This window comes from Lissotriton helveticus, chromosome 9 (genome assembly GCF_964261635.1).
Source record: "Lissotriton helveticus chromosome 9, aLisHel1.1, whole genome shotgun sequence".
Taxonomy (NCBI): Eukaryota; Metazoa; Chordata; class Amphibia; order Caudata; family Salamandridae; genus Lissotriton; species Lissotriton helveticus.
Window position 1 is genome coordinate 1,065,058,184 of NC_136070.1, and position 21,910 is coordinate 1,065,080,093.

General features: G+C 50.5%; 1 protein-coding gene across 2 annotated transcripts in view; it reads right to left on the reverse strand.

Moving 5' to 3' along the window:
• The window catches only part of RAF1 (Raf-1 proto-oncogene, serine/threonine kinase), a 314,694-nt gene extending 297,108 nt beyond the window's left edge, over nucleotides 1-17,586 (reverse strand). Inside the window, exon 1 of one of the 2 annotated variants that reach the window (XM_078661425.1) lies at nucleotides 17,281-17,586. The gene's annotated coding sequence lies outside the window, so the exon portion shown is untranslated. The remainder of the gene's footprint in view (nucleotides 1-17,280) is intronic. The other variant, XM_078661424.1, reaches the window with a different exon arrangement.
• Between the last annotated feature and the right edge of the window lie 4,324 nt (nucleotides 17,587-21,910).

Here is a 21,910-nt window from a genome sequence, read left to right on the forward strand (position 1 = left end):
ACCGCAAATCATGTGCAGGTTATGGCCACACCTCCATGGGAACTGCAAGAAGGGGAGAAATGAGTAGCAAAAGTGTAATCGGGGATAATGCACTTTGGGCGGTTACTAACAACACAGAATATGTATTTGCTATTGGTAAGATGCCCTAATACAGCTTACAATCAGCTTATTAATGCATTGCCGTTGGGTAGTCTGGGTTCCCATCACATGCCGGGGTCTGATTCAGTTTTGTGAAGGTGTGCTATCATAATGGTGAACATGTCATTTGCAATTCGTTGTAGTCTTTTGGTCGAAGGGCTGTGCCAAATTGCTTCTGCAGATCGTTGGTTGTTTCGTGGGCCCACTGACCTGCAAACGTGTGCGTATTAAGTAGCACATGCTATTGCAGAGGTTCTTAAACCCTTCGCTGCGGGGTGTTTCCCCAGCGCTGTGCGGGGGGGGGGAGGGGGGCCGCGCGCGGCGCCGCTGTGCTTGTTACGAGCTCACCTCGTCATGAGGCACAGTGCAGCCGCACTCATGACGAGCGGAACTCGTCACAACCACACCCGTTTTTAGCTCGTCATGAGTGCAGCTGCACTGTGCCTCATGACGAGCTGAGCTCGTCATGAGCATAGAAGAGGTTAAACTTTTGACTACTGTGCTCCCCAGTGAATCATTACTGAAACTTGAGGATTCCAACTTCGGGGCCGATTACGAGTTTGTCTGTGGTGGCGGTGGTGCTGCTGCTGAACAGGCAGTCTGGACTGCCATAGGACCACTGCTATCGACAGGGATCCGCGATCACTGGCGGTCTTGCAACGGTCTGAGGCTCGCAATAAGCTGGTGGTGCCGCTGCAGCACCGCCAAGAATATTACATGTTTCCTCACTGCCACAGTTTCCATGGCGGTGAGCTTGCCATGAAAAGTGTAGTGGTGAGGAAACTAAGGGGCAGGGGATGCATTTGTTATATGCATGCACCCCCAGTTCCTGCCCACTTGGGACTTAACAGTCCATGCCATCCAGGAACGGGCTGTGGCGCTCCCACTACGGTGCCAGTCAAAGGCTCAGACATGAGCCTTTGAGAGGCACCACCGCTGCAGGACCGCCTGACCTGTATTCCAATCAGAATACGTCAGGCAGCCAGACTATGGGTGTGGCGGTCTTGGAGCAGGGTTCAGGTATGGTGGCTCATTCCAAGACCGCCAAAGTCGTAATCAGGCCCTGAAAGAGGTTTAGCGAGAACGAACGGTACTCATTTTATCGACCTTAGAAGGGTAAAAGGCTGAGTCTGCCCCTTCCGGACTTAAATGAATGGCCATGGAGTTCAAAGCCAAGCCATGCAGAGGCCGCTTGAATAGAGGGTGGGATGAACCACTATGAAAAGGGGGCGGGGGGGCAGGTTTTGGCATTGTGATTTAAACATATTCACAGAAAAATAATGAGGGATAATGCGGAAAAAGAATATAAAATGGTGACATTTGTTAATGTTTCTTTGACAGAAAACAAAGCATTCACCCTTTGTTTTCAGTCCGTGAAAAAAAAAAACAGGCCGTAACTCTGGTGTTTACACATTCCAACAGGCAGACTCTGCCTTGTCCTCACAACAAGCCTCGAAGCACCTGATGTTTTGGTAACAGTGACCTGGCCAACCCGGGAATGTTCCAGCTTCATGTGAACTCTTTCAGGGCAGGTTATCAAACAACCAGCGAAGGCAAGGTGTGCAAGTTACATCTCAGGTCCCACAGTCGCGGGTTTGGAAAACCCCACTTGCCCTGTGCGGCGCTTATGATCTGTGTGTATTTAGCGGCTAGAGGCCGCACACTGTGTGCTGTATGCAGGCAGCAGCGGCGTATCTGCGCTGCACTGTGTGGTGTTTGTCCTTCAATTAAGTCAAAAGCTTTCATTTCACAGCACACTGTCACTCGGGCGGGCTTTTATCAGAGGTAATGAACAGGAATGCCTCAGTTAGGAGTCACGTGGTGCGCTGCGTACATTAACTCTTTCCATACTGAACAAACGTTCGTGGTTGCTCGCCGTATTACCTAGCACAATTTTCTGAAAAAAAGAACTTGAGCTGCTTTTAAATAATGGATATTTTTCCAACATTTATTTACTAGTTTCGCAGGTTGCCTGGAATTGCCATAACCCCTATTTTATGGGCTGCAGTTGTAACGACAACGCAATTACTACTCGTAAGGCATCCCTATAAACCATGCAAGGACTTTGAGACCTGGCAATATTCAAGCACAAATAAAAATAAAGTCCAGTATATGATAATACCAGGAACTTTATTAGACAGGAACGCATCCTCAATGTTAAAAATTTCTCAATATAAGGTAGGTGAATAATATTGACGTGTACAACTCTCCGAAATGTATTGTTCATGCTGTTATAAAGGAACTTGTTGTGTTATTGCATGGCAGTAAGATGTAGCAATGTAATCAATTTGCAGAAGTTATTACATAAGCATATATCTCATTAACCAAATTACATAATAAAAATAAAAGCAATATAGAGAGATCACTGTATAAAGTATAAACCGCAAAAACAATTAGAAAGTCCTTTGTTCGCGATCGTTGTCGTCAGTACATAACTCCATCAACCCCCCCCCCCTCTTCAACTCACTGATCACATGACCAAATATTTAACCACTGTACAAACATTACTAATAATCTGAGCCTCTGTTTCTACCTCATTCACTTGTTACTGTTAGCACGTACATATTCTTACCCCCTCCATCTGTCTAGGATCGGATACGCCAGTGCTTTAAATGAGCCGGTACTGTCCGGTACTAAGTACCGGCACTTTTTTAGTTTAAGAGGGAGAGTACCTGTACTTCTCAAGTGAGGCGTAATACTTTTAATTGGAGAGTACCAGCACTTCTCAGAAACAAGGAGGTACCCTGATACAGAGTCCCGCACTTCTACTTTCCATTTAAGCACTAGATAGATACCACATACTTCCACCGCTACAAGATGGTAAAAGCACGTCATCTGAGTTCACGTATCTGCATGTATAGCGCTGAAGAACATTCTTGATGTTCGCAGAGAACAGCGCTTCGTTCAAGACCTCTTCAGTTCACGTTATTTACGTGGCAGCCGGGAACAGAGAGCTACAGTTCTACAAACTCCCAACGAAAAGCGCGCACAAGACCCAAACTACTTCAAGATAACACATACAATAATTGTGCGGGATCACCATAGCTCATATGCACAGAGACTGCAACTCCTAAGCGCTGTGAATAAAGGCGTCACCTATTACATCAACTTAATAGCGCTGAACTAATGGCTTCGGGAGAATGAAGGGCTGTGTCGGCCCTGCTGGGACTGGACCTTGTGACCTGTAGGTCACGCCCGAGGTCGCTTCACACGCCCAGTCATCCCGCCAATTAAACTCGATGACGACATTTCAGCTGTAACCAGACACACGTGAGGGGGTAACGTTGCGAAACTTCACAGCAAAACACGAGCTTTAAAGTACAATGGAGGGGACTGCCCGTCACAAAATCCACATTATCGCCAAAAACAATAAACCATATGCGCTGGAAACACTTAAGGAATTAGGACAGTGACCACAAAGGAACAGACCGCGGCCATTCTAGGCACATACATGAAAACACGGACACGTCAATACGTTCACAGCACTTCATCAGCAAACACGTTTATTGCAATGGGAGGAACGAGGCGCTTAAAAAAAATTGTTAGTAAAGAATGCCATCCGTGAAACCAAGCTAGTTTTGGGGAGGAACTAGAAGCGCGTGCAGAGGGTATGGTGACGTCGGAGGTTTCAGCTGTAGGGCTTAGTGTATTGGGAAAGAGAGGGGTGATGAAAACACTGGGTAAGAAGAAGGGTGATGAAAACAATGGACAAGAAGAGGGAGGGATGACTAGGACGGCAGATGGGCACACGGAGAGGAATACGGGACAGGAAGGGGTGATGAAAATACATGGCAAGGAGAAGGGACAGAACAGAGCGGTGCAGGGGGTGGGCGCGAGGAGCGGCAGACGAGGGCACATAGTGGGAAACGGGGGACAGGAAGGGGTGGTAAAAACACAGGACAAGGAGAGGGGTGATGAAAACAGGACAAGGAGAGGGGTGAGAACAGAGGGGTGCAGGGGGCAGCAGTTAGTGGCAAATGAGCAAACTGTGGAAAACATGACAGGAAGGGGTGATGAAAAGGAGAAGGGGGGAGAACAGAGCCGCGATGAGCGGCAGACGAGCGCACATAGTGGAAAACAGGGAACAGGAAGGGGTGATGAAAGCAGGATAATAAGAGGGATGAGAAAAGAAGGAGTACGGGAGTGGCAGATGAGCGCAGAGTGGAAAACAGGGGACAGCAAGGGGTGGAAAAAAACACAGGACACGGAGAGGGGTGATGAAAACACCGGCAATGAAAGGGGTGAGAACAGAGGGATGCAGGGGGCAGCAGTTAGTGGCAAATGAGCAAACGGTGGGAAACATGACAGTAAGGGGTGATAAAAACACAGGACAAGGAGAGGGCGAGAAGAGAGGGTGGCAGATGTGTGCACAGAGATGTGGGGCTCAGGGGCCAAAAAGGGCGATGAAAACACCAGGCAAGGAAAAGAATGAGAGCAGAGGGAGGCGAGGAGTGGCAGATGAGTACACAGGGTGCGACACTGGGGGCAGGATGGGGTGATGAAAACAGGGCAAAAAGAGGGATGACTAGAGGGGGTGAGTGGGCAGATGAGCACACAGAAAGAAACACGGGAAGTTGTGATTAAAATACAGGGCAAGGAGGGGATAAGAACAGAAGGATGCTGGGTATCAGATGTGTGCACATAGGAGTGGAACACGGGGGCAGGTAGGGGTGATGAAAACAGGGCAAGGAGAGGGGTGCAGAGGCAGCGATAAGTGGCAAAAGAGTACACGGGAACAGTTGGAAGTGATTCAAACACAGGACAAGGAGTGGTATGAGTGGAGGAGATGTAAGAGGGCAGATGAGCACACATCATGGGACAGAGGGGACAGGAAGGCGCAGGGCATTAAGTGGGCCGGGCCCTGCCGGTGCTGTCCATTTTTGCCCTTACCCTCAGAGGAAACAAGTATCTTAACTCTGCAGCAGTGCCACCCTCCACTGCCTTTGATGTAACTTGAAAGAGACTCGTTATAGTTATTTCAGTCTCGTTATTTCAGAACGGAAGCATTTTCAATATTATACAAAACAAAGCCATAGTTGTTACTCACTCATCTTATGGAGAGAACAACAATCAACAAAGTCAACAGTACTGGCTTATTTTAGGTGTAAAGTGAGCTGCTGTATTATATATCTGGATGCAACGTCAGAAAGAAGCAGCAAAATACCAGTGGGGAGGCACACTCACACTATGCTAACCACAGATTTTTAGTTTAGGTGTTTTAAAGCCACACCCGTAATTACATAGGCCACGCCCCCGTGAGAGACCCCCACAGTGTTTTCATCCCAATTAAAGCCCTGGGAAGGGGTGACACAGGACAATGAAAGGGATTGGAACAGAGGATGCTGGGGCAGCGAGGAGTGTCAGATGAGCACCCAGGGGGACAGACAGCAAGGGGTGATAACAACACAGGGCAAGGAGGGGGATACCAGAGGGGCAGGTGAACAAACAAAGGGGTGGGATACAGGGGGTCAGGAAGGGGTGAGGGAAACACAGGGACGGAGACGCAGAGCAGCACTGGGAGGGGAACAGAAGGCATAGAGAGTAAGGGGGGGCAGAAGGCTCAGGGGGTAACAAAGAGGCTGATGGATAGCATACAGCACCCCGGACAAGGGAAGCCGTGACTGTAGGAGCAAACCACTCAGAGGGTAAGGGGGATCTAAGCTACAGGGGACAAAGGTGAGGGCGCAGCAGGTACAGGCAGGAGCAGGTCAAGTGTGTAAGGGCAGCAGGGGCCCCCAAGGTAAGGTCCCCGGATAGCACAAAGTGTAAGGGCAGCAACATGCACAGAGGGGAATTCAAAGTAGAGAGATCCTTAAAAGGCATGGGTAGGATACAAAATAGTGGGTAAGAAAGAGCTCAGTGCATACAGGCAACAGCATGCACAGCAGATAAAGGGAAAAGCAGGCACTAGCACGTACAAGCAGTAAGAGCAGCAGGAGCCTAGGAGCATCAGGAGCCCCAGAGCAGCAGAAGAGACACATACAGGGTGAGAGCAGCAAAATAGACACATACAGGGTGACAGCAGCAAAAGCCACCCATGGGGCAGAGCAGCAAAAGAGACCAAGGGTGAGAGCAGGAAAAGAGACACACACAGGGTGAGCAGGAAATGAGTCACACACACAGGGTGAGAGCAGCACAAGACACACACACGTACAGGGTGAGAGCAGCAAAAGACACCCAGGGCGAGAGCAGCAAAACACACATACACAGAGGGCGAGAGCAGCAAAAGACACACACACACACAGGGTGAGAACAGCAAAATACACACACACCGGGTGAGAACAGCAAAATACACACACACCGGGTGAGAACAGCAAAATACACACACACACACACAGGGTGAGAGCAGCAAAATACACCCACACACAGGGTGAGAACAGCAAAATACACCCACACACAGGGTGAGAACAGCAAAATACACACATCCAGGGTGAGAGCAGCAAAATACACACACAGGGTGAGAGCAGCAAAATACACACACACACAGGGTGAGAGCAGCAAAATACACACACACACAGGGTGAGAGCAGCAAAATACACACACACAGGGTGAGAGCAGCAAAATACACACACACACACAGAGGGTGAGAGGAGCAAATTACACACACACACACACACAGGGTGAGAGCAGCAAGATACACCCAGGGTGAGAGCAGCAAAGGCCACACACACACACACACAAGGTGAGAGCAGCAAAATACACATAGGGTGAGAGCAGCACAAGACACACACACGCACAGGGTGAGAGCAGCAAAAGACACCCAGGGCGAGAGCAGAAAAAGACACCCAGGGTGCGAGCAGCAAAACACACATACACAGAGGGTGAAAGTAGCAAAAGACACATACACACAGGGTGAGAACAGCAAAATACACACACACACAGGGTGAGAGCAGCAAAATACACACCCACACACAGGGTGAGAACAGCAAAATATACACAAACACACAGGGTGAGAGCAGCAAAATACACACAGGGTGAGAGCAGCAAAATACACACACACACACACAAGGTGAGAGCAGCAAAATACACACAGGATGGGAGCAGCACAAGACACACACACGCACAGGGTGAGAGCAGCAAAAGACACCCAGGGTGAGAGCAGCAAAACACACACACACACAGAGGGTGAAAGCAGCAAAAGACACATACACACAGGGTGAGAATAGCAAAATACACACACACAGGGTGAGAACAGCAAAATACACACACACAGGGTGAGAACAGCAAAACGCACACACACACAGGGTGAGAACAGCAAAACAAACACACACACAGGGTGAGAACAGCAAAACACACACACACACACACACACACAGGGTGAGAGCAGCAAAACACACACACACACACAGGGTGAGAGCAGCAACACACACACACAGGGTGAGAGCAGCAAAATACACACACACACACAGGGTGAGAGCAGCAAAATACACACACATGGTGAGAAAAGCAAAATACACGCACAAAAAGGGTGAGAGCAGCAAAATACACACACACAGGGTGAGAGCAGCAAAATACACACACACAGGGTGAGAGCAGCGAAATACACACACACAGGGCGAGAGCAGCGAAATGCACACACACACAGGGTGAGAGAAGCAAGATACACACAGGGTGAGAACAGCAAGATACACCCAGGGTGAGAGCAGCAAAAGACACCCAAGGTGAGAACAGCAAAAGACACCCAAGGTGAGAACAGCAAAAGACACCCAGGGTGAGAGCAGCAAAAGACACCCAGGGTGAGAGCAGCAAAAGACACATACACAGTGGGTGAGAACAGCAAAATACACACATACACAGGGTAAGAGCAGCAGAATACACACATACACAGGGTAAGAGCAGCAAAATACACACAGTGTGAGAGCAGCAAAATACACACACACGGTGAGAGCAGCAAAATACACACACACCGGGTGAGAACAGCAAAATACACACACACAGGGTGAGAGCAGCAAAATACACCCACACACAGGGTGAGAACAGCAAAATACACACACCCAGGGTGAGAGCAGCAAAATACACACACAGGGTGAGAGCAGCAAAATACACACACACATATGGTGAGAGCAGGAAAATACACACACACACACACAGGGTGAGAGCAGCAAAATACACACACACACAGGGTGAAAGCAGCAAAATACACACACACACACACACACAGGGTGAGAGCAGCAAAATACACACACACACACAGGTTGAGAGCAGCAAGATACACACAGGGTGAGAGTAGCAAAAGACACCCAGGGTGAGAGCAGCAAAGGCCACACACACACACACAAGGTGAGAGCAGCAAAATACACACAGGGTGAGAGCAGCACAAGACACACACACGCACAGGGTGAGAGCAGCAAGAGACACCCAGGGCGAGAGCAGAAAAAGACACCCAGGGTGAGAGCAGCAAAACACACATACACAGAGGGTGAAAGTAGCAAAAGACACATACACACAGGGTGAGAACAGCAAAATACACACACACACAGGGTGAGAACAGCAAAATACACACACACACACACAGGGTGAGAACAGCAAAATACACACACACACACACAGGGTGAGAGCAGCAAAATATACACCCACACACAGGGTGAGAACAGCAAAATATACACAAACACACAGGGTGAGAGCAGCAAAATACACACACACACACACAGGGTGAGAGCAGCAAAATACACACACACACAGGGTGAGAGCAGCAAGATACACCCAGGGTGAGAGCAGCAAAGGCCACACACACACAAGGTGAGAGCAGCAAAATACACACAGGGTGAGAGCAGCACAAGACACACACACGCACAGGGTGAGAGCAGCAAAAGACACCCAGGGTGCGAGCAGCAAAACACACATACACAGAGGGTGAAAGTAGCAAAAGACACATACACACAGGGTGAGAACAGCAAAATACACACATACACAGGGTGAGAGCAGCAAAATACACACCCACACACAGGGTGAGAACAGCAAAATATACACAAACACACAGGGTGAGGGCAGCAAAATACACACAGGGTGAGAGCAGCAAAATACACACAGGGTGAGAGCAGCAAAATACACACAGGGTGAGAGCAGCAAAGGCCACACACACACAAGGTGAGAGCAGCAAAATACACACAGGATGAGAGCAGCACAAGACACACACACGCACAGGGTGAGAGCAGCAAAAGACACCCAGGGTGAGAGCAGCAAAACACACATACACAGAGGGTGAAAGCAGCAAAAGACACATACACACAGGGTGAGAATAGCAAAATACACACACACAGGGTGAGAACAGCAAAATACACACACACAGGGTGAGAACAGCAAAACGCACACACACACAGGGTGAGAACAGCAAAACAAACACACACACAGGGTGAGAACAGGAAAACACACACACACACACACACACAGGGTGAGAGCAGCAAAACACACACACACACACACAGGGTGAGAGCAGCAAAACACACACACAGGGTGAGAGCAGCAAAATACACACACACACACACAGGGTGAGAGCAGCAAAATACACACACACATGGTGAGAAAAGCAAAATACACGCACAAAAAGGGTGAGAGCAGCAAAATACACACACACAGGGTGAGAGCAGCAAAATACACACACACAGGGTGAGAGCAGCGAAATACACACACACACACACACAGGGCGAGAGCAGCGAAATGCACACACACACAGGGTAAGAGAAGCAAGATACACACAGGGTGAGAACAGCAAGATACACCCAGGGTGAGAGCAGCAAAAGACACCCAAGGTGAGAGCAGCAAAAGACACCCAGGGTGAGAGCAGCAAAAGACACCCAGGGTGAGAGCAGCAAAAGACACATACACAGTGGGTGAAACAGCAAAATACACACATACACAGGGTAATAGCAGCAAAATACACACATACACAGGGTAAGAGCAGCAAAATACACACAGTGTGAGAGCAGCAAAATACACACACACGGTGAGAGCAGCAAAATACACACACACCGGGTGAGAACAGCAAAATACACACACACACAGGGTGAGAACAGCAAAATACACACACACAGGGTGAGAGCAGCAAAATACACCCACACACAGGGTGAGAACAGCAAAATACACACACCCAGGGTGAGAGCAGCAAAATACACACACAGGGTGAGAGCAGCAAAATACACACACACACATGGTGAGAGCAGCAAAATACACACACACACACACACACACAGGGTGAGAGCAGCAAAATACACACACACACAGGGTGAAAGCAGCAAAATACACACACACACAGGGTGAGAGCAGCAAAATACACACACACACACACAGGTTGAGAGCAGCAAGATACACACAGGGTGAGAGTAGCAAAAGACACCCAGGGTGAGAGCAGCAAAGGCCACACACACACACACAAGGTGAGAGCAGCAAAATACACACAAGGTGAGAGCAGCACAAGACACACACACGCACAGGGTGAGAGCAGCAAGAGACACCCAGGGCGAGAGCAGAAAAAGACACCCAGGGTGAGAGCAGCAAAACACACATACACAGAGGGTGAAAGTAGCAAAAGACACATACACACAGGGTGAGAACAGCAAAATACACACACACACAGGGTGAGAACAGCAAAATACACACACACACACAGGGTGAGAACAGCAAAATACACACACACACACAGGGTGAGAACAGCAAAATACACACACACAAACACACGGTGAGATCAGCAAAATACACACCCACACACAGGGTGAGAACAGCAAAATATACACAAACACACAGGGTGAGAGCAGCAAAATACACACACACACACACACAGGGTGAGAGCAGCAACATACACACACACACAGGGTGAGAGCAGCAACATACACACACACACACAAGGTGAGAGCAGCAAAATACACACAGGGTGAGAGCAGCACAAGACACACACACGCACAGGGTGAGAGCAGCAAAAGACACCCAGGGTGAGAGAAGCAAAACACACATACACAGGGGGTGAAAGCAGCAAAAGACACATACACACAGGGTGAGAACAGCAAAATACACACACACACAGGGTGAGAACAGCAAAATACACACACACAGGGTGAGAGCAGCAAAACACACACACAGGGTGAGAGCAGCAAAACACACACACACACACAGGATGAGAGCAGCAAAACACACACACAGGGTGAGAGCAACAAAATACACACACACACACAGGGTGAGAGCATCAAAATACACACACACACACACACACAGGGTGAGAACAGCAAAATACACACACACATGGTGAGAAAAGCAAAATACACGCACACAAAGGGTGAGAGCAGCAAAATACACACACACAGGGTGAGAGCAGCAAAATACACACACACAGGGTGAGAGCAGCGAAATACACACACACACACACACACACAGGGCGAGAGCAGCGAAATGCACACACACACAGGGTGAGAGAAGCAAGATACACACAGGGTGAGAGCAGCAAGATACAACCAGGGTGAGAGCAGCAAAAGACACCCAGGGTGAGAGCAGCAAAAGACACCCAAGGTGAGAACAGCAAAAGACACCCAGGGTGAGAACAGCAAAAGACACCCAGGGTGAGAGCAACAAAAGACACCCAGGGTGAGAGCAGCAAAAGACACATACACAGTGGGTGAGAACAGCAAAATACACACAGTGTGAGAGCAGCAAAATACACACACCGGGTGAGAGCAGCAAAATACACACACACACAGGGCGAGAGCAACAAAGGACAGACCCAAAGGGGTGAGAGCAACAGAAGGCGCACACACAGGTTGAGAGCAACAGAAGGCGCACACACAGGGTGAGTGCAGCAGAAGATGCGCACACACAGGGTGAGCGCAACAGAAGGCGCGCACACACAGGGTGAGAGCAACAAAAGGCGCACACACAGGGTGAGAGCAACAGAAGGCGCACACACAGGGTGAGAGCAACAGAAGGCGCACACACAGGGTGAGAGCAACAGAAGGCGCACACACAGGGTGAGAGCAACAGAAGGCGCACACACAGGGTGAGCAACAGAAGGCGCACACACAGGGTGAGAGCAACAGAAGGCGCACACACAGGGTGAGACCAACAGAAGGCGCACACACAGGGTAAGAGCAACAGAAGGTGCACACACGGGGTGAGAGCAACAGAAGGCGCACACACAGGTTGAGAGCAACAGAAGGCGCACACACAGGGTGAGAGCAACAGAAGGCGCGCACACAGGGTGAGTGCAGCAGAAGGCACACACACAGGGTGAGTGCAGCAGAAGGCACACACACAGGGTGAGTGCAGCAGAAGGCACACACACAGGGTGAGTGCAGCAGAAGGCACACACACAGGGTGAGTGCAGCAGAAGGCACACACACAGGGTGAGTGCAGCAGAAGGCACACACACAGGGTGAGTGCAGCAGAAGGCGCACACACACAGGGTGAGTGCAGCAGAAGGCACACACACAGGGTGAGTGCAGCAGAAGGCGCACACACACAGGGTGAGTGCAGCAGAAGATGCACACATACAGGGTGAGTGCAGCAGAAGGCACACACACAGGGTGGGAGCAGCATAAGGCACACACCGGGTGAGAACAGCAAAATACACACAGTGTGAGAGCAGCAAAATACACACACCGGGTGAGAGCAGCAAAATACACACACACACAGGGCGAGAGCAACAAAGGACAGACCCAAAGGGTGAGAGCAACAGGAGGCACACACACACGGTGAGAGCAACAGAAGGCGCACACACACGGTGAGAGCAACAGAAGGCGCACACACAGGGTGAGAGCAACAGAAGGCGCACACACAGGGTGAGAGCAACAGAAGGCGCACACACAGGGTGAGAGCAACAGAAGGCGCACACACAGGGTGAGAGCAACAGAAGGCGCACACACAGGGTGAGAGCAACAGAAGGCGCGCACACAGGGTGAGCGCAACAGAAGGCGCGCACACACAGGGTGAGCGCAACAGAAGGCGCGCACACACAGGGTGAGCGCAACAGAAGGCGCGCACACACAGGGTGAGAGCAACAGAAGGCGCACACACAGGGTGAGAGCAACAGAAGGCGCACACACAGGGTGAGAGCAACAGAAGGCGCACACACAGGGTGAGAGCAACAGAAGGCGCACACACAGGGTGAGAGCAACAGAAGGCGCACACACAGGGTGAGAGCAACAGAAGGCGCACACACAGGGTAAGAGCAACAGAAGGCGCACACACGGGGTGAGAGCAACAGAAGGCGCACACACAGGTTGAGAGCAACAGAAGGCGCACACACAGGGTGAGAGCAACAGAAGGCGCACACACAGGGTGAGTGCAGCAGAAGTCACACACACAGGGTGAGTGCACGAGAAGGCACACACACAGGGTGAGTGCAGCAGAAGGCACACACACAGGGTGATTGCAGCAGAAGGCACACACACAGGGTGAGTGCAGCAGAAGGCGCACACACACAGGGTGAGTGCAGCAGAAGATGCACACATACAGGGTGAGTGCAGCAGAAGGCACACACACAGGGTGGGAGCAGCATAAGGCACACACTCAGAGTGAGAGCAGCAGAAGGCACAAACACAGGGTGAGAGCAGCAGAAGGCACAAACACAGGGTGAGAGCAGCAGAAGACAGGATGAGAGCAGACACACACAGGATGAGAGCAGCGGAAGACACAGGGTGAGAGCAGACACACACAGGGTGAGAGCAGCAGAAGACACAGGGTGAGAGCAGACACACACACAGGGTGAGAGCAGACACACACACAGGGTGAGAGCAGACACACACACAGGGTGAGAGCAGACACACACACAGGGTGAGAGCAGACACACACACAGGGTGAGAGCAGACACACACACACAGGGTGAGAGCAGACACACACACACAGGGTGAGAGCAGACACACACAGGGTGAGAGCAGACACGCACAGAATGAGAGCAGCGGAATACACAGGGTGAGAGCAGACACACAGGGTGAGAGCAGCAGAAGACAGGATGAGAGCAGACACACACAGGATGAGAGCAGCGGAAGACAGGGTGAGAGCAGACACACAGGGTGAGAGCAGACACACACATGGTGAGAGCAGCAGAAGACACAGGGTGAGAGCAGCATAAGACACAGGGTGAGAGCAGACACACACACACAGGGTGAGAGCAGACACACAGGGTGAGAGCAGACACACACACAGGGTGAGAGCAGACACACACACAGGGTGAGAGCAGACACACACACAGGGTGAGAGCAGACACACACACAGGGTGAGAGCAGACACACACACAGGGTGAGAGCAGACACACACACAGGGTGAGAGCAGACACACACACAGGGTGAGAGCAGACACACACAGGGTGAGAGCAGACACACACAGGGTGAGAGCAGATACACACACGATGAGAGCAGCGGAAGACAGGGTGAGAGCAGACACACAGGGTGAGAGCAGCAGAAGACAGGATGAGAGCAGACACACACAGGATGAGAGCAGCGGAAGACAGGGTGAGAGCAGACACACACAGGGTGAGAGCAGACACACACAGGGTGAGAGCAGCAGAAGACACAGGGTGAGAGCAGCAGAAGACACAGGGTGAGAGCAGACACACACACAGGGTGAGAGCAGACACACGCACAGGGTGAGAGCAGACACACGCACAGGGTGAGAGCAGACACACGCACAGGGTGAGAGCAGACACACGCACAGGGTGAGAGCAGACACACGCACAGGGTGAGAGCAGACACACGCACAGGGTGAGAGCAGACACACGCACAGGGTGAGAGCAGACACACGCACAGGGTGAGAGCAGACACACACAGGGTGAGAGCAGACACACACACAGGGTGAGAGCAGACACACACACGGTGAGAGCAGACACACACACGGTGAGAGCAGACACACACACAGGGTGAGAGCAGACACACACACAGGGTGAGAGCAGACGCACACACAGGGTGAGAGCAGACACACACACAGGGTGAGAGCAGACACACACACACAGGGTCAGAGCAGACACACAGGGTCAGAGCAGACACACACACAGGGTGAGAGCAGACACACACACAGGGTGAGAGCAGACACACACACAGGGTGAGAGCAGACACACACACAGGGTGAGAGCAGACACACACACGGGGTGAGAGCAGACACACACACGGGGTGAGAGCAGACACACACACGGGGTGAGAGCAGACACACACACGGGGACACACACGGGGTGGGAGCAGACACACACACAGGGTGAGAGCAGACACACACACAGGGTGAGAGCAGACACACACACGGGGTGAGAGCAGACACACAGCCTCAGAGCAGACACACACACAGGGTGAGAGCAGACACACACACAGGGTGAGAGCAGACACACACACAGGGTGAGAGCAGACACACACACAGGGTGAGAGCAGACACACACACGGGGTGAGAGCAGACACACACAGGGTGAGAGCAGATACACACACGATGAGAGCAGCGGAAGACAGGGTGAGAGCAGACACACAGGGTGAGAGCAGCAGAAGACAGGATGAGAGCAGACACACACAGGATGAGAGCAGACACACACACGGGGACACACACGGGGTGGGAGCAGCAGAAGACACACATGGGGTGAGAGCAGCAGAAGACACACACGGGGTGAGAGCAGCAGAAGACACACAGGGTGAGAGCAGCAGAAGGCACACACAGGGTGAGAGCAGCAGAAGGCACACACAGGGTGAGAGCAGCAGAAGGCACACACAGGGTGAGAGCAGCAGAAGGCACACACAGGGTGAGAGCAGCAGAAGGCACACACAGGGTGAGAGCAGCAGAAGGCACACGCAGAGGGTGAGAGCAGCACAAGGCACACGCAGAGGGTGAGAGCAGCAGAAGGCACACGCAGAGGGTGAGAGCAGCAGAAGGCACACGCAGAGGGTGAGAGCAGCAGAAGGCACACGCAGAGGGTGAGAGCAACAGAAGGCACACGCAGAGGGTGAGAGCAACAGAAGGCACACGCAGAGGGTGAGAGCAGTAGAAGGCAGACGCAGAGGGTGAGAGCAGCAGAAGGCACACGCAGATGGTGAGAGCAGCAGAAGGCACACGCAGAGGGTGAGCAGCAGCAGAAGGCACACGCAGAGGGTGAGCAGCAGAAGGCACACGCAGAGGGTGAGAGCAGCAGAAGGCACACGCAGAGGGTGAGAGCAGCAGAAGGCGCACTCACAGGGTGAGAGCAACAGAAGGTGCACTCACAGGGTGAGAGTAACAGAAGGTGCACTCACAGGGTGAGAGCAACAGAAGGTGCACTCACAGGGTGAGAGCAACAGAAGGTGCACACACAGAGTGAGAGCAGCAGAAGACACATATGGCAAGGGAAGCAGAAGACACATAGGTTAAGGGCACTAGAAGACACCAAGGGCAGCAGAAGACACACACGGTAAGGGCAGCAGAAGACACACAAGGTAAGGGCAGCAAAGACAAACAGGGTAAGGGCAGCAAAGACAAACCGGGTAAGTACAGTAGAATACACAGAGGGTAACGTCGGCAGAAAGTGTAATGGCTGCAGAAGACACATAGTCTATGTGACATAGAGTAAAGGCAGCTGAAAGCCCAGGAGGTAAGGGCAGCTTTGGAGCCAGAAGAGGACAGGCAAATGCTGAAAGGGTAAGGTCAGCAGAATATGAATTGATAACGACGGAAGATAATTAAGGTATGAAAGTGAACGGAAACATGTAGGGGGCACGCATTATACTAAAAGGAGAATGCACAGTGAGATGGAAGTGTATCCGACAGGACATAACGCAGGGGGGACGAAACGTGCTGTCAGGTCTCCACTTCAAAGAACACACAAACAAGGTCTTGCCTGCCGACCAACTTTACGGAACACTTTACGCGTCCGGCATAGTTTACACCTTTGAACAAATCTAGTCATCAAAACCCGGTTTCAGCACTTCGTTTCTTCAGTTTTCGTACAATTTTCTGTGCCCTGAAATGTAGTCGTGTCTCGATCACCGCTCCCAGCCTGCAGCCATTTCTGCGGTTCCTGCCCGCGGTGGTGCCAGGCATAAGCAGCGCTGCTCTGCCCCGGGAGGCCCCACAACAGCGGGTGGGGGTGTCTAAGGGGCCGGGGTGTGCACAGGACAAGGGGAGAGGAGTCAGGGGAGCTTCACCAGCCAAAGCGGTGAACCCTCGGATCTCTACCCCCCGGACCCCTGGAGGGGGAGTTGGGCCTCGATCACTCACCTCACTTTGCGGGACAGTCCCGTCTCCCCGGGGGCAGCGCTGAGGGTGAACAACGGCCAGGCAGGGCCGGCAACACCGGGCGGGAGGAGCACAAAAGTCCCGTTCCGCCGGCCGCCGCACGGATCCCTTGTCCCTAGCTCCTCGCAGACCCCGATCGGCGCTCTCCGGTCCCACAGCGCCGGGCACAGACCGAGCTCAGCTCTCTCCTGCGGGCCCCACACTCCCTGGGCGGCCAGTCACAGTCCCGGGGCCACCCCGCCTCCTCCTCCTGCAGCCGACGCCGCGGTGCAGTCAAGCGCCGCCCGCTCTCCTCCCCTCCCCCGCCCGCCCGGCCTGCTGCTGCTGCTGGCTGAGGCGGGAGGAGGGTCCGGACCGGCTCCTCGGGAAAGCTTTTCTTCTTCGCCGAAAATGGCAGGGAGTGGATGGAGCTCCCGGCCGCGGCTGCCCGGGGCCCGGCGGGGATCAGCGGTGCAACCTGAAGGGAGAGGGCACCGGGTAGGGTGGCCAGAATTTTAAAGCCAAAAACCGGGACATTTCCCAAAATGAGGACTACAATTTTACTTTCACACAGCGCACAGAATTGCTCCTTAGCAGAGAATTACAGAAGAGGCAGTAAGAACGTACATAAAATGCTTTTTTTTTAAAGCCAGTAGCATGCCTGTTAATTAAATTGACTTATAACAGCAGCTAACTATCCTTGCTTTGCAAAACGTAAAAAGACACTTCCCACCGTTTTCAGCTGACCCTCTCTAAGAACTGGGACATGAGCATCATTTATTGAAATTTGCCGGGACAGCTCATGAACATCGGAGACCTGGTCAGTGCCCCCTACGCTATAGACCGCTTTAGATCTGTTTGCGCTGCAGTACAACTTGTACTACTCATTGACAGCATAAACCACTAAAGTGACTACAGCTAATTTTCATCGCCGCAGCGACCCTTAGGCAACCGAGTCTGTGTCCACCATCACCAAGCACCAGCCACCAACCACAACAGCTAAGCTTCAGGCCACAAGCAGAGACCACATCCACAACCACAGACATCCTTAACATAGCCTCTGGCTTCGTCTACCATAGCCAATCAGTGGCGGCTGGTGACATTTTGAAAGTGGTTGGGCAACCGAGTCTGTGTTCACCATCCCCAAGCACCAGCCACCAACCACCAACCACAACAGCTAAGCTTCGAGCCACAAGCAGAGACCACATCCACAACCACAGACATCCTTAACATAGCATCTGGCTTCATCTACCATAGCTATCACCAGTGGCGGCTGGTGACATTTGAAAGTGGTAGGGCGTAAAGGTTACGGTTGGATGTACTATGTGAGCGAGCAAATTCAGCAAGCCTGACCGGCATAAGGGGCGTTTAGGGGGTTCTCCCCCTGAGAAAAAGTTTGAAAAAAGAATGGGTAAATAGTGCACTTTTAAGCACAGTTGAAAAATCAAGAAGGTTAATAAAGCTTTTCTGAAAGTGTAGATATGACAGCAGAGTTAGCAACAAAGGCCTTGGATCACGAAGGTCCCCCATGGAGTGGGGGGAGGGGCTGCATAACTTACACCCAGGGCTTTAAGTGAAACCAATCCAATGGCTTCCTTTAGCCCAGACCTTTCAAAAAGAGAAATACTACTGTGGAATGACCGACTGCAGCTTGTGCAAAGCACTTCGGAAGGAGTCCATATAAAATTGCAAAAGCAGTGTTCTTATGGTCGGGAGTTCCAATTCCGGCTATGGACGTTAGAAACCGATAGAAGTGCGTTCGTTAACCCCTTGTGTGCTGGTGGCGGAATCACTCCGTCACCAGCCTCAGGCGCGCTGTGCTAATGACAGAGTGGTTCCGTCACGGCGCGCTGCCCCGCCCACGCTGCCGCGATTCCGCGCCTGCGCGGCGTGTTCTATTGAGCGGCTGGGGCCGTGACGGAACCACTCCGTCACAAGCACAGCGCGCCCGTGGCTGGTGACGGAGTGGTTCCGTCACCAGCATGGCAGCGCCGCGCGGCCCCCCTCCCCCCAGCGCCGTGGCAGAATTACCTCCGCGGCCAAGGGGTTAAAGCTATTAAAAAACACACGTTTATTTAATGCCTCGGCAAGGATGTCATTGAAAAAAAAAAGTCTTGCTTTACTGTGCTACCTCTTGCCACACATTTCATCACAGCCGTGCCTCTGTGGGAACATCAAGCTTGCTGGATGGCATCACAGAGCGTAGTTCCTTTTCTATAATTAATGTCGGTAAGGCCCAGAGGTAACAACACAGTGGACTGGAATTAGTTGCATAACATATTACTTAAACAATATCTAATTCCCTTTGCTCTCTAATTAAATTGTACTCTTTTTGGTTTCCATTATCTCAAATACTTATGGTATCTAAAAAAATCACCATGTGCATCTCATGGGTGTGGAATTTAATATAATATCTATTTATCCATGGGGCAGGTTGCTTCATAAATCTACTTGTCCTGTAACAAAATGCACTTGTCCATTTGGTGCCATGTAGTGTGGCAACACATTATGGCAGCAATCTCCTTATATAAGAGCTCTGATATAGCCTCTCTGATTATGCCAGGGCTCATACCATGGTAGTGTTTGCATACTAGCAATCCCCTTATGTTGCCACATTTCTGCACATCTACATACTGGGGCTGAAGGTAGTGGTAAGCAAAAGTTCCAGGGTTGAAATGTCCTTTTAAGTCTACAAACCTACTAACTTGCTTGTTTTAAGGGTTTTCAACAACTCTTTTCTAATCTTTTCCCTCACTGAGAAATATTGAAAATTTACTCCTGACAATGGCAGACGAAAACCTTCTTTCAGAGTTGGGGAAAAAAGTGGTTGGAGGGAAAGTGAACTTGCAAACACTCAGATTTTCGCATGAGCAAATCTACACATGTACCTTTACTCATGCTAAAATGCAGTTCACAAATATTTTCTATGAGTACTATTTCTTGCCCTAATTCTGTAAATTCTTGGTAATTCATGAAAGCAGTATAGCTGCACTTAATGCAAGGACATAACCATGGGTGCACTTTTGCATTTTCTTTAATAATTGGGCCCCTAATTCGGTCTAGTGTTAATCATGACCTTTTGTGTTTATTAAAATTCTATCTCTCTCTGTATCGGCTGGCTTCACTGTGAGTAACAGCATTCTGTGCTTTCACAAGGAGCATATAGGCACACAAAGTAGTTTTGTTCTGTGCTTTTTGAGACCAAAAACACATTTTGGTTTTGCCAATGTTTGTTATAATGGTGAGGGCACAGCAGCTCTCACACCAATAAGGTTTTACAAAAAAAAAGTTGATCCTAATTTCAGATATACTGGCTTTGCCAATGCTTGTTTATTTGATGTTTCTCATAATTTTATGGAAACTGGTTACACGGATTTCCCATTATGAATATTTTTGGGAAATAATAGCATACATCAACACATTTTACTAAATGATGCTGCAAAGAAATGGTATCTGAAATTTTGCTGTAGTTTAGCAAAATGTTTCTTTTCCTACCTTAATTTTTTATGTACATTTTATTTTGAAAGCAAAGAATCATCAGTTCTGATTTCAAGCTTCTGCAAATATTTGCATCTAATCAGAGAGCATTCTGGGAGCATTATACAAAGCCTCATATTGCTAAACTTTGAAAACGTGTGTACACGTTTTTATATTGGAACCATTGTCATTAGTGCGATCAGAGCTTACAACATTTACTTAGAGTGCTCACCCTAATAATAAAGGTTTTCAATTAATGAACCATAAATATAAGTTTGAACAGCATTAATGTATGGATACAAATATGTCCTTAACTACAGACAGTGCCCTTCCGTGATCTATAATATGGCACTGCAAACTGGCAGCCAAAGGGCTTGTGCTGCAGGGGGTTGGGCCTACTTGTCCCAATGTCCCTGTGGGAAAACAGCCAATTCGTGTTTAGGGCGGATGGTTGCTAGGTCAGGGTGAATCGTGGGTGACTCGCAAAGCTGTGATGGCTGCGGCACCTAAAATGGATGCCGTTTACATGCGGCCGATGGCGCCGGTGATGTTCACGTTTGTCGATTCTACTTTTAACAGTCCTCCCTTTGAACATTCCCAAGACATCTTGCTAGTCTGTTTCAATCCCCATAATGTCCTGCATCTTGGTATCGTGTATTACATTTATTCAGGCTGTGTGTGAGTCTAGATTTCTGGGGCATAAGGAGTACGTACATAGAGAACACAGAGGAGGTATGCAGTGTATACCCAGGCAGCAGGCACATATTATAAATACTGGAATCAAGAGGATCATAAATACTTTCCATCCCCACTCTTTTAATATCCCCCAAAACCAGCTTCCAAGTGTCCAAGTCTCTTGTCCTTGATGGATCTCTGATGAGAGTCTGAGCAAATGTTTACTTGCCTTATAAACGGAAGGTGAACTATCAGGAACGAAGGTGCAACAGCTGGCACCGATGATGCGGCATGCTCCTCCGCGGTCTGCCAGCACTACGTCTAATACAAGACGATTTTGCGAAGTCATGAGGCGGACCGCTTGAAGCTCGGCAGTGTTGTTGGTCAGGATGTCAGCTGTCACGTTCAAAGCTATCTCAACTGCCTGAGATAGATGTCGAATGGCCCGGCTGTTTGCCATCGGAGCCCAAAATGGAACAAG